This window comes from Prionailurus bengalensis, chromosome E2, assembly GCF_016509475.1.
Source record: "Prionailurus bengalensis isolate Pbe53 chromosome E2, Fcat_Pben_1.1_paternal_pri, whole genome shotgun sequence".
NCBI lineage: Eukaryota > Metazoa > Chordata > Mammalia > Carnivora > Felidae > Prionailurus > Prionailurus bengalensis.
The window spans coordinates 19,737,040-19,747,930 of record NC_057352.1 but is presented as its reverse complement, the minus strand read 5'-3'; positions in this window follow the sequence as shown (position 1 = coordinate 19,747,930).

Genomic DNA, 10,891 nt, shown 5'->3' with positions numbered 1-10,891 from the left:
AATTCTAGGAACCTATAAATATGTTCCCTCACATGGCAGATGTGATGACGTTGACCTTAAGGTAAGGATATTATCTTGTATTACTAAATGAAAGAGGGAGGCAGGAGAGTGTCAGAGAGATCCAGTATGGGAAACACTCAACCAACCATTGCTAGCTTTGAAGATGAGGGGGAGTCACCAGACAAGGAAAGCAGCCAGCCTCTAGGAGCTGGAAAAGGCAAGGAAATGGATTCTCCCCTAGAGCTTCCAGAAGAAATGCAGACCTGCCTGCACCTTGATTTTTAGCCCAGTGAGACCTATTTCAGACATCTGACATCCTGAACTATATATAAAATGACAAATTAGGTTGTTCTAACTCACAGAGTTTCTGATAATTGGCTATGGTAGCATTAGGAAACAAATACACTAGATCATAGGCAAGATGTGCCTGGGAGCCAAGGAGCAGAAGGCTGTCCTGCTTACCAGCCATCTACTTGGGAAATTTGGGATTCCCATTCCCACACCCCTGGCTTCTAAGGGTCTAGAGATTGGCTTCTTCCAATGAACACAGCAAGAGTTTCATGAGCTATAAGCTATGGATGCTGCCTGGGCACTTTAGGCAACTTGTGCCAAGGGACCAGCAAATAAGAGTCATCATCTTGGCAGGGGTAAAGGACCCTGATCATCAGAAAGAGGTAGTTGTGAGATACACACACACACACACACACACACACACACACACACACATACACACACACAGTAGGGGCAGGAAGAAATGTATTTGGTGTTTGGTGAATCCACTTGGGTCCTTCTTGGTACCTTCCCCGAGTTTGACGCTAAATGGACAAGTGCAGCAACTCTGGGCTGAGGTCATGTTGGTCAGGGTTTCAGAGCTCAGGGCTGAGGGTCTGGTTACTCTGCCAGGTAAGCCATGGAGGCCAGGACAGTCATCAGCTGAGGATGGGGGGGGGGGCGGTGGCGGGGGAAGAGAAGAATTCCAAAAAGATCACCGAGGTGAGGGAACATGAGTACAGCTGTAGTCTCAGACCACATGCAGCAGTGGGTGTTGTCGTTAGTCCCACTAAGCTTCCTCTTCTCTCCCCCAGGGACAGGCACACCAGGACCCTTGAGAGGCTACTCCCCGAACATTTATGAAGAAGTAGGGGCTGGTCATGCAGGAGATGGACCGTGTTGGACACTGTGGTCCAGGACCCAGATCCCCCTTCAGTAATGAAGGACTTACCTCCCCAGCTGGTGGGGTCTGCAGAGAGATCTTCCGCCAGGAGCTCCCTTCAGAGAAGGCTCCAGGTGAGGAGTGCTGCCTGGCCCAAGGTCCCACCCCCATCCATGACACATCCGGTGATCAATATGGTGACACAGAGGCCCAGCATGCTCGCCCCAAATGAGACAATCCTGTGCTGCTTGTGAGGTCAAACGTGGCCACCGTTGGGACTGTATGAGAGTTCAGCTTCTCCCCCGGCTTACTCCTCCCTTGCTCTCCCTTTTACAAATGTCAGTGTGAAAAAGCACCCCCTGATAAACCTGCAATAACCTCCCCCCGAGTCTGCTTCCCAGGTTGCTGTGAGAGGGGGCTGGAGAAGAGGTGGGCCCGTCCCCACACACCGCACGGGATGGTGTTATCCTCAGATGGAGGGAAGCCTTGGCAAGGTCTGAAGCCACAGCTACATGATCTTTTGAAAAGATCTCTTTGGCCACCAAGGAGAAAACAGATTGTGAGGGCAAAATTGACAGCCGTGAGGCCAGAAGGGTGGCCGCAACAGGCATCCAGATGAGAGGTGATGATGTCTGGACGTGGCGTGGCGACAGAGAACCGTGGGAGGGGCTGAGGAGCAACTGGATAGGCCATGGTGATGATGAGAATGGACAAGGGGGTACAGAAGGGGGCAGATCCTGGGTGACTGACTCCCCAGCTGTCAGCTCACACAACTGAGTGGTGGGGGAGATGGGGACACTGAGGAGGGGGGCAGGCTTGGAGAGGGCAAGATCATGAGCTGGAGACGGGACATGTTGAGTCTGGGAAGCCTCTGAGACACCCTGGGTGAGGCATCAGGCAGGTGGTGGGATGTAAGTCTGAGGGTCACTGATGCGGCAGAGATGCAGGAGATCATGCAGGGAGGAAGTGAGGGAAGGGGAGGGAAGGGAAGGGGAAGGGAGGGGAGGGGAGAGAAGGGAAGGGAAGGGAAGGGAAGGGAAGGGGAGAGGGGAATGAATCAGCAAAGCAAATTGAAAAGCAGTGAGCTAGGGGCGCCTGGGTGGCGCAGTCGGTTAAGCGTCCGACTTCAGCCAGGTCACGATCTCGCGGCCCGTGAGTTCGAGCCCCGCCTCAGGCTCTGGGCTGATGGCTCAGAGCCTGGAGCCTGTCTCCGATTCTGTGTCTCCCTCTCTCTCTGCCCCTCCCCCGTTCATGCTCTGTCTCTCTCTGTCCCAAAAATAAATAAATGTTGAAAAAAAATTTTTTTGAAAAGCAGTGAGCTGAGTAGGAGGAAAGGGGATAGGTGTGATTTCTGCTCTGCAGAGGTCAAGTGCAACAGGCAGTGCAAGCAAAGTTATGCTGCAGACACGCACGTCCCTAACATCTCAAAGGCCTAAAAAGGCAAAAGTCTATTTCTCCCTTGCTATGCAGGTCCTGCGTGGGTCAGCAGGGACTCAGCTCATCATGGTCAATCAGGCACCAGGTTGATGGAGACTCCATCTCTCAACCAGCTTCCACGATTGCCCAGGCAGAGAAGGGGCGTGGGAAAGGCACACTGGCTCCTCGGGTCTCTGCCTCACATTTTGCATGGCTTCACCTAACGTCCAAGGAGGCAGGGAAGGACAGTGCTGCCCGGAATCCACGGAGGAACAGAGTGGGGAGTTCTTGGTGGCACTACCCTCCAACACACCGAGGAGAGAGGAGTGGGGGCTGAGCCAGATGTCACCGAGGCCGGGGAAGGTGCAGGTGGAGAAATGCCCTCAGAATGAGCAGACATGGGTCCCTGTGACCTGAGAAAGAGGTGACATTGGAGACTTGAAGGGATTAAGGCTGGAAAGTGAGGACGGACTGGAGGTGTGTAGGAGACAAGAAGCCCCTTTCCAACACGTCAGCTGGGATGGGTGGAGGGAGGCAGGGAGGAGGCTGGAAGGGGCTGCTTAGACTAGAGTTTTGTTCTTGTAGTGGGAGAGAACACGAACATGTGTTGAGGCCAATGGGAGGATCTATTGAAGGGAGAGGCTAACTCGGCAAGAGGAAGACAGGGTCAGCACTAGGGTAAGAGGGCATATATGTCTGTGTGTATCAGTGCACCTGAGACCCTGGGGTTTCCTGAGCTTACTGCCAGGGCCTGCTGGGCATATGCCTCGGGTCCTTATCCTGAGGGTGGACAGCACCCACCAGTGTGTGCATCCCAAGGCCCAAGGGGTGGCCAAGGGTCTGCCATTTGTGGGGGATGTGCACACAGTATGGATGAGGCCCCCGACAGTGTGGGACAGAGCCTAGCCAGGTGAGATGGGGTGGACTCAGGCCAGCTCTTCCCAGGCCACCAGATTCCAGCACAGTACTCCAAGGGATCCAAGAATTCCAACTGAACCCAATGTGCCAGTTGGATTCACAGTAGGCCCCCCAACAGTTAAAAATCTACGTGTAACTTTTGCTTCTCCAAAAACTTAACTACCAATAGCCTACTGTTCACCAGGTGCCTTACTGATAACGTAAACAGTCAATACATATTGTGTATGTTATATGTATTAATAACTATATTTTTAAGTAGGCTTCATGCTTAGCAGGGAGCCCAATGGGGGACTTGAACTCACGACCCTGAGATCAAGACCTGAGCTGAGATCAAGAGTCGGATGCTTAACCAACTGAACCACCCGGGTGCCCCAATATACTGTATTCTTACAATAAAGTCGGCTGGTAAAAAAGGAAATTCAGACTATCATAAGGAAGAGAAAATACACTTGCTGTACTACACTGTAAAAAAAAAATATGCTATCAGTGGACCCATGCAGTTCAGACCCACATTGTTCGAGCTGTTCAAGGATCAGCCCTATATACATTCCCACACAAATTAGATTGGGAGCGCGCGCACACACACACACACACACCCACAAGGATACGGTTTGTATTAGTCAGCTTTTGCTGTGTGACAAAGAAACACGAAATCTCAGTGGTATACAAAAAGGCATTGATTTCTCATGCATCTGGGGTGGCTGGTGCGGTCCCCCCACATGTCTCATTCTGGGGCTCGCCCTCGAGGATCAGCATTTCTTCCTACTGCAGTGGCAGGAGTCCAAGAGGCAAGCTCGGCCACAGGACTATATCTCAAGTCTCTGCTCCTGCCATGTCCGCTAACTCCCCTTCGGTGAAGCCCAGTATCAGAGAGCAGAAAAGTACATTCTGACAAGCATAAAGCCACAGCAAGGGTAGAGATGTCTAAAGCTACTACGGGGCAGGGAAACATTGGAATCAATAATTTAACCTATCGCATTCCAAACTGAGGCTCCCCTAGGAGGAAAATGAGATAGCTGGAGGGAGGGGGGTAACTTGTAATTAATTCTAACTACTAAAAGAATAGGTGTTTTAATTTTTTACAACATACATGCGTTCTGGTATCTCTTCTGCAATGAAGCAAAAATAAGGAGACCTTGATTCTCTCCAGTTCCAAACAAAATCCTAACAGAAATTTTTTACTAGTTGATTCACCTAGAAGACTGGCTAGCCATCTTCAAACAACAGATTCTGTTTTAGATCCTGACCTCACACTATAAGCAAAAGTTAATTATAAAAGGATAAGGGACCAAAATGTAAAAATAGAATTGTAAAACATCCTAGGGAGATCATATTTTGAAATATATCAAGATGTCTTTTCTTTTTGCACTTCCTTGGGTGACCTTCCAGCTTTTCAGCCAGAGGCTTGCATTGCCTAGAGGTGGAGGAGGATGGAAGAAGGGAGGGGAGGAGGGAGAGAAGGAGGGGAGAGAAGGAGGAAAGGGCGGAAGAAGCTGGGGAGAGGGAGAAGAAGAGGGGGGAGAGGAGGTGGAGAGGAGGCGAAGGAGGAGAGGAGTGGGGAGAAAGGAGAGAGGGCAGCAAGCAGGCAGGAGGTGGGAGGGAGGAGAGAAAGAGTGGACATCACCTGCCAGGCAATGCCAGCTCTTCCAAAAGCAGTCTGGTGGGAGGTGGGAGGTGGGAGGTGGGAGGTGGGAGGCGGGAGGCGGGAGGCGGGAGGCGGGAGGTGGGAGGCGGGAGGCGGGAGGTAGTCTTTCCTTCCCTCTGACACTGAGAACCCACCAGTTTCAGTAAATGCATTAAAGACCCAATTCAGGCAGGAGAGGCTCTTTGGGGGCCTTGGCACAGGAGACACAGAAAAGCTGGCTGAGGGAGGGGTGAGGAAGGAGGCAGAGGCCAGGCGTGCATCAAAGAAGGGGCAAGGGAGGGCACCCACCATGCCCAGTCACGTGGGGAAGTGAGTGGCAAAAACAAAATGCAAGAAGATACACATGTTGACTATCATTTATGTAAAAGCTTAAAGCTAACACAGATGTTATCACTGTTTATAAATACATTCATGTGTTGCAAAAAGTATAAAAATGTGCTCAGGAGTGTTGCAACTAAGGGAGGGGAGAAGGGAAGGATTTTAAACTGGTCTGTATCATTTCATTTGGTTTTGATTCTGAAGGAATCAGAAGGAGAGAGGAAGAGAGGGAAGGGAAGGGAAGGGAAGGGAAGGGAAGGGAAGGGAAGGGAAGGGAAGGGAAGGGAAGAGAATCTTAAGCAGGCTCCATGCTTGGGGTGGAGCTCAACATGGGGCTTGGTCCCACAGCCCTGGAATCATGACTTGAGCTGAAATCAAGAGTGTGACGCTTAACCGACTAAGCCACCCAGGCTTATTGGATTTTCAAAAGAGGAATCTGAAGTAAATATTCAAAAGTGTAACATTTGTTATATCTGGGTAGTGGGCATAGGGGTGTTTTCCATATTTTCTATATTTTGAGATATACAGTAGGAGAAAGACAGGCTGTCGATTAGTATGAATGGTTTGATGCCATAGTTTAAAAACCATGTGCACCTGTGTCTTTGTGCCTGTGGTTCTATGTGACTCTATCCGTGTACATTACATGTGTGTGCCGTGTGTCCCTTTGTGTGTGCCACTTGTGTGAGCATGTGTGTATCTGTGTATCTATGTGCATGTATCTGTGCAACTGTGTGTGTTTCTGTGGCTGTATATATCTGTGCGATTCTGTGTCTCGTTGTGTCTGTGACTCTGAGTGTACATATGTGTGCATATCTGTGTGAGTCGGTGTAATTGTGTGTCTGTGCATACTTGTGCATCTGTGTGCATGAGCGGGAAGAAGGATGGCTGGACAAACACCAAATCATTGACACGTTTCTCTCTGGGAAAAGGGAACAGGATTTTGGTTTCCCCTTCATACATTTTACTCTGTGTGTGTGTGTGTGTGTGTGTGTGTGTGTGTGGCTTTTTTTTTTTACAATGATAATGTATTCTTTATTAAAATTTCAAAATACTTTGAAAAAGACAGTGAAGACTTTCACAGTTTGAAAAATGAAAAGAATTTACCAGCAGATCGTTGATGCCTTCCAGGGTTCCTCTTTGCTCCCAGAGCCCCAGCCTGGTGGGGTGGATTCCATCTATCCCCCAGGGCCCTGAGGACACTTCCTAGCTCCACCCCACGGGCATGGCCCAAAGCAAGCATGAAATTTCTCTGAAGTCTTGTGTCTTATCTTTAAACGTTAGGCAACTTTTACGTTCTCCTCTTTAATGTATACATGTTTATCTTAATTATACAATCACGAGGTTTTAACCCCCAAGTCTTGGAGCCAGGGGGCCATTCAAGGGGGCTCCCTCTCCTGCATGTTCCGCGGCTCCCATGCATCTCCTGTTGGAGGGAGGGGGGTAAGTGCCTAGCCAACTGCAACTCGAGTCGGTGGGGGGGGGTGGGGGGGGTGGAGGGGGTGTAACCACAGTCTGCTGGCGGCTCTTGGAAGGTCAGCTGGAAGAGGTGGCTAACCATCATCATCGTTTCAAGAGCACTGACACTCTTGCAAGTTCTTTGCACCTGCTGTCACACTGAATTCTCCCGGCGTCAACTTGGTATTGTTATAGCTCTCTTGTTCTACAGGAGGATACTGAGACTCCGAGAGATGAGGCCCAAGGTCACCCAGTTGGACTCAGACTTCCAAGTTCACGCAGTGGACTGACTGTCTCCCTACAGGATAGGCCCAAAGAGAAGGGATTGCCTGTGCCAAGGAAGAGCGTACTGAGCTTTGGCCGGAGGAGGGGGGGCCCGGGGCAGGGTTTCTGACTGACCAAAGGCTGCTTTCTTCACTGTCTCAACTCTTTTTCACCCTTGGACCCGTGCAAACCCATCTGTAGTAAGTACCCTTTGTGCCGTGAGTCCAGGGTCACTTCAGTGGTCACCTGGAGCCAGAGTGGCAGCCACACAAAGTCGTTTGGGGGCAAGACTTGGCATTTAAGGCCACAGACTAGGCTGACACGGACTGAGTGACCTGGAGAACCCCAGAGAGGGCCTCACAGGTCTCCAGAGGCTCCAGAGGCTGCAACAGCTTCGTCTTTCTGGCAATCTTTTTTGCACCGGGAGAGCAGTCCTGGGCGCTGCTTCTGCACCTCTCCCCAGTGTCGGAGGCCAGGCCTCTGTGGAGATCCACTGCCCTACTGAGCAGATGCTGCTCAGGGAACAGGGAACAGCCTTATCCCCCACGTCCTCCTGCTGGGAGGACCCGGCACTTTACTAATGCAGCTGGAAAGAAGAATGAGACCTTGAAGGAACCTCAAGGGGAGGTGGGCTGGGGGCCTGGGGCCGGCCGCCCGGTTTGGCTGCCTCCACGTTTGGGTCTGGTGTCTCCGGGGGCCACAGAAGGGCATGGATTGGCATTGCTATTTCAAGCTTCCCTGGAGGTGCCTTTGGGCGTTGGGGCTTCCCTTCCGCCTTCCTTCCAGCTCAGCGTTTGGCAGGCCCCAGCCCCCAGAAGCAAGCCCATTCTCTCCCCCTTCCCCCAGGCAGAGCCCGGCTGTGCCCAGCGCGCACCTTCCTCCCCAGGGCTCAGGACAGACTAAGCCCCAGGCAGGACAAGGGCTAAACCTGATTGGTCCAAGCTAATACTTTTCCCAGGGATTGGCTTGTAAATTGGCCAATGGGATCATTTCCCTGCTCTCCAAGCGTGCCCAAGTAGGGGTGAAGCGCGGAGCTACAAGAATCTTGAGACCAGAGAGGAGTGGCCTGAGGGCAGGCCAATCAATGTGTGGGGGACGGCAGACAAGTGGAGAGAGCCTGGGTCCTTGAATACTCTGCTAAGGCCCCTGGATCTACACCGGGGCCACTCAGCCTCCACTTGCCCTTATGTGAGAGAATCAACTTCTCCCATCTTGAAGCCACTCGGAGGTAGCTTTGGTTTTGTTTTTTTGCACCCACATTCACATAGACCCTTCGAGACTCTGGTAGAAACACTAAAACTTCCCTTGGAAGAAACGCTCAAATGCAAAGTGGTGAGCCGTTTGCGGGTTTGGGGGGGAGGTGGTTTCTGGTCCCTCACAGGCCACCACTACATAAGAATGCCTGGTCAGGAGAGCTCAGTCTTGTGTCGTTCCTGTCACCCCGATGCCGGCACACAGGGAAAGAAGGCTGATTCGGCTCTGAGCAGAGTGCCAGGGCTACGGGAGGAAGGCAAGAAGGGTGGGGTGGTCTGCAACATCCGGAGGCAATCCCTGCTCTCTGTTCCCCCAGAAGCTGTAAGTGCCCATTGAGCATAGTGCTGGGGACTGGGCAGAGTTCTGTGACAGCTGGCTGGTCTTGTTTCATCCCCTTCAAGGACAGGCAGGGGCAATCTGCAACCCCCCCCCCCCCAACACACACACACACACACACTGCCACCCCTCAGACACGTCTGGACCTCTGCTCTCCCAGGAGTGGGTCTCCAGCTGACAGGAGACCCAGTTTGGAGCGGGGACGTGTGTGTGTGTGTGTGTGTGTGTGTGTGTGTGTGTGTGTGTGTGGCAGAAGTCACATGACTCAGCTTTCTGTTCGGTCTCCAGGTTCTCTGAGATCCTAACCAGGAGGGTTTCTGGGATGCAAGCCACGTGGATGTCAGCCTAATCTCTGGGCCAAGCCAGTTTCCATCCTATCCTGGTCAGGGGGCATCTCTGAGCCTCGAGGTGGGCACAGACCTAGGAGGGCCAGGCTTTCAGCCCAGGGGGGATCTGGAGTTGGGGGAAGAGCTCTGCCTTAAAACCCCAGCACCTCCCCCGACCCCTCATTTTGAGCTCATTATACTTTCCTTCTTGAGGTCCTTGTTTCTAAACATTGTCTGCAAACAGCAACAACTTAAATCACACTGGAAGCCACTAGGAAGCATCTGGAGACGGAGGTCTTGTCCGCAGCACCCGGACACAGGGCCTGACCTACATCGTGCTTCACATGAGCACCCGTGGAGGAACCCCAAAGCAAGCACAGGTTTGAACCCACTTTTAAAAATATGAACTGTAATGGTTTAAGCTCTAGTCAAATCTACTGATAGGGCAAGTGACATTCTGATTAGACGCACATCCAATTTCGCCTCTTGGACCACAGTAATGAAACAAGATGCATTTTACAACATGTTTCAATGTTTTCGGTCCTAATTATACCTCTTCAATTAAAAAAAAAAAAAAAAAAAGCCTCACCCTTGCATTATATACCACAGATCATTAAAGGCCTATCACAGTCCATGCCCAAGTCTCTCAATGTAAAAGATGGTTGACATTTAGCCAGGAACTTTTAAAACACTTGAGAATAAATTATGACCCAAACTTACTCTTCTTAATGACACGTATAAAGTTCAGCTCTTTAATAAAAGGATTCAGGAATATGAAAACAAAGTTCCCAGCAATATTAAGGAAATAAAGGTCCTGCAAAATGGTCAGTTCTCGTTTCGATTAAATTGTGCATTTTTAATATAGTTGGTATAAAGTGGAACTCTTAAAAAAACATGGAGGAATTTAAAATAAAGTGGAACATCCTATTTTCAGGGTCACCAGTACCACAGTGAGATTTGTCTCTTAAACAATGACACTTAGTATCTCTGTAGTTCCATGAATACTTTTGAAGTGTCATATTAAAACCAATCTCATGGCCTTGAGGCAAAGAGAAGCAATTAGTCTTGGAGTTGTGAATAAATAAAAATCCATTTATACACCCGTCCTTGACATGTACCTTGCAAATCTTAGAAACTTCATCTAGTGGGAAAAGAAATGTTAAATCATGAATACCAATACTAATCACATCGCCATGTGGCTTCCTAAAACAGTTTGGTTTATACCAACCTTTCAAGTATGAATTTATATGTATATATTCATCCACATTGAACAAAAAACAAAGACACTGTAGCAGACACCTTAGGAGAGAGTGGGAGAAGAGTGAGGGACACTGGGGGCCACGAGGGCCATGACAAGCAGGTTTTCAGTGGGTCTGCCCCTCAAACACCAGCTTCACCAGTGCATTTTTCCTCATGCTCCCCTTCGCCCCAAGCACTCAAAAGCTTGGAAAGGGGGTAATTTCTGCCCCTGCAGAAGTCTGGGGAACCCACACCCTACGCCATTTGTGGTCCCAGCCAGTATTTAAGGGAGGACACAGGAGATCAAAATATTTGGATACTTGCTTCGTTTTTTCTTTGGGTCCATTTCTTCAGGGCCGGGTGGGGTTAGCGTTGATGGGGGCTTTGCTGTTCCGTGGCCCTGCGCAGCCCTGGAGAGATTGGGGCCTCCGCTCCGTAGCAGAGCAGACCTCCCGGGCCTGGCTTGGCCACAGCTGGGAGAGCAAAGAGTGCTGCTGTCAGGCCAGAGCTGGGAGCCAGAAGCCCGCAGGCGCCAGGGCGTGGGGAGCTGAGTGGGCAGCCCGTGGG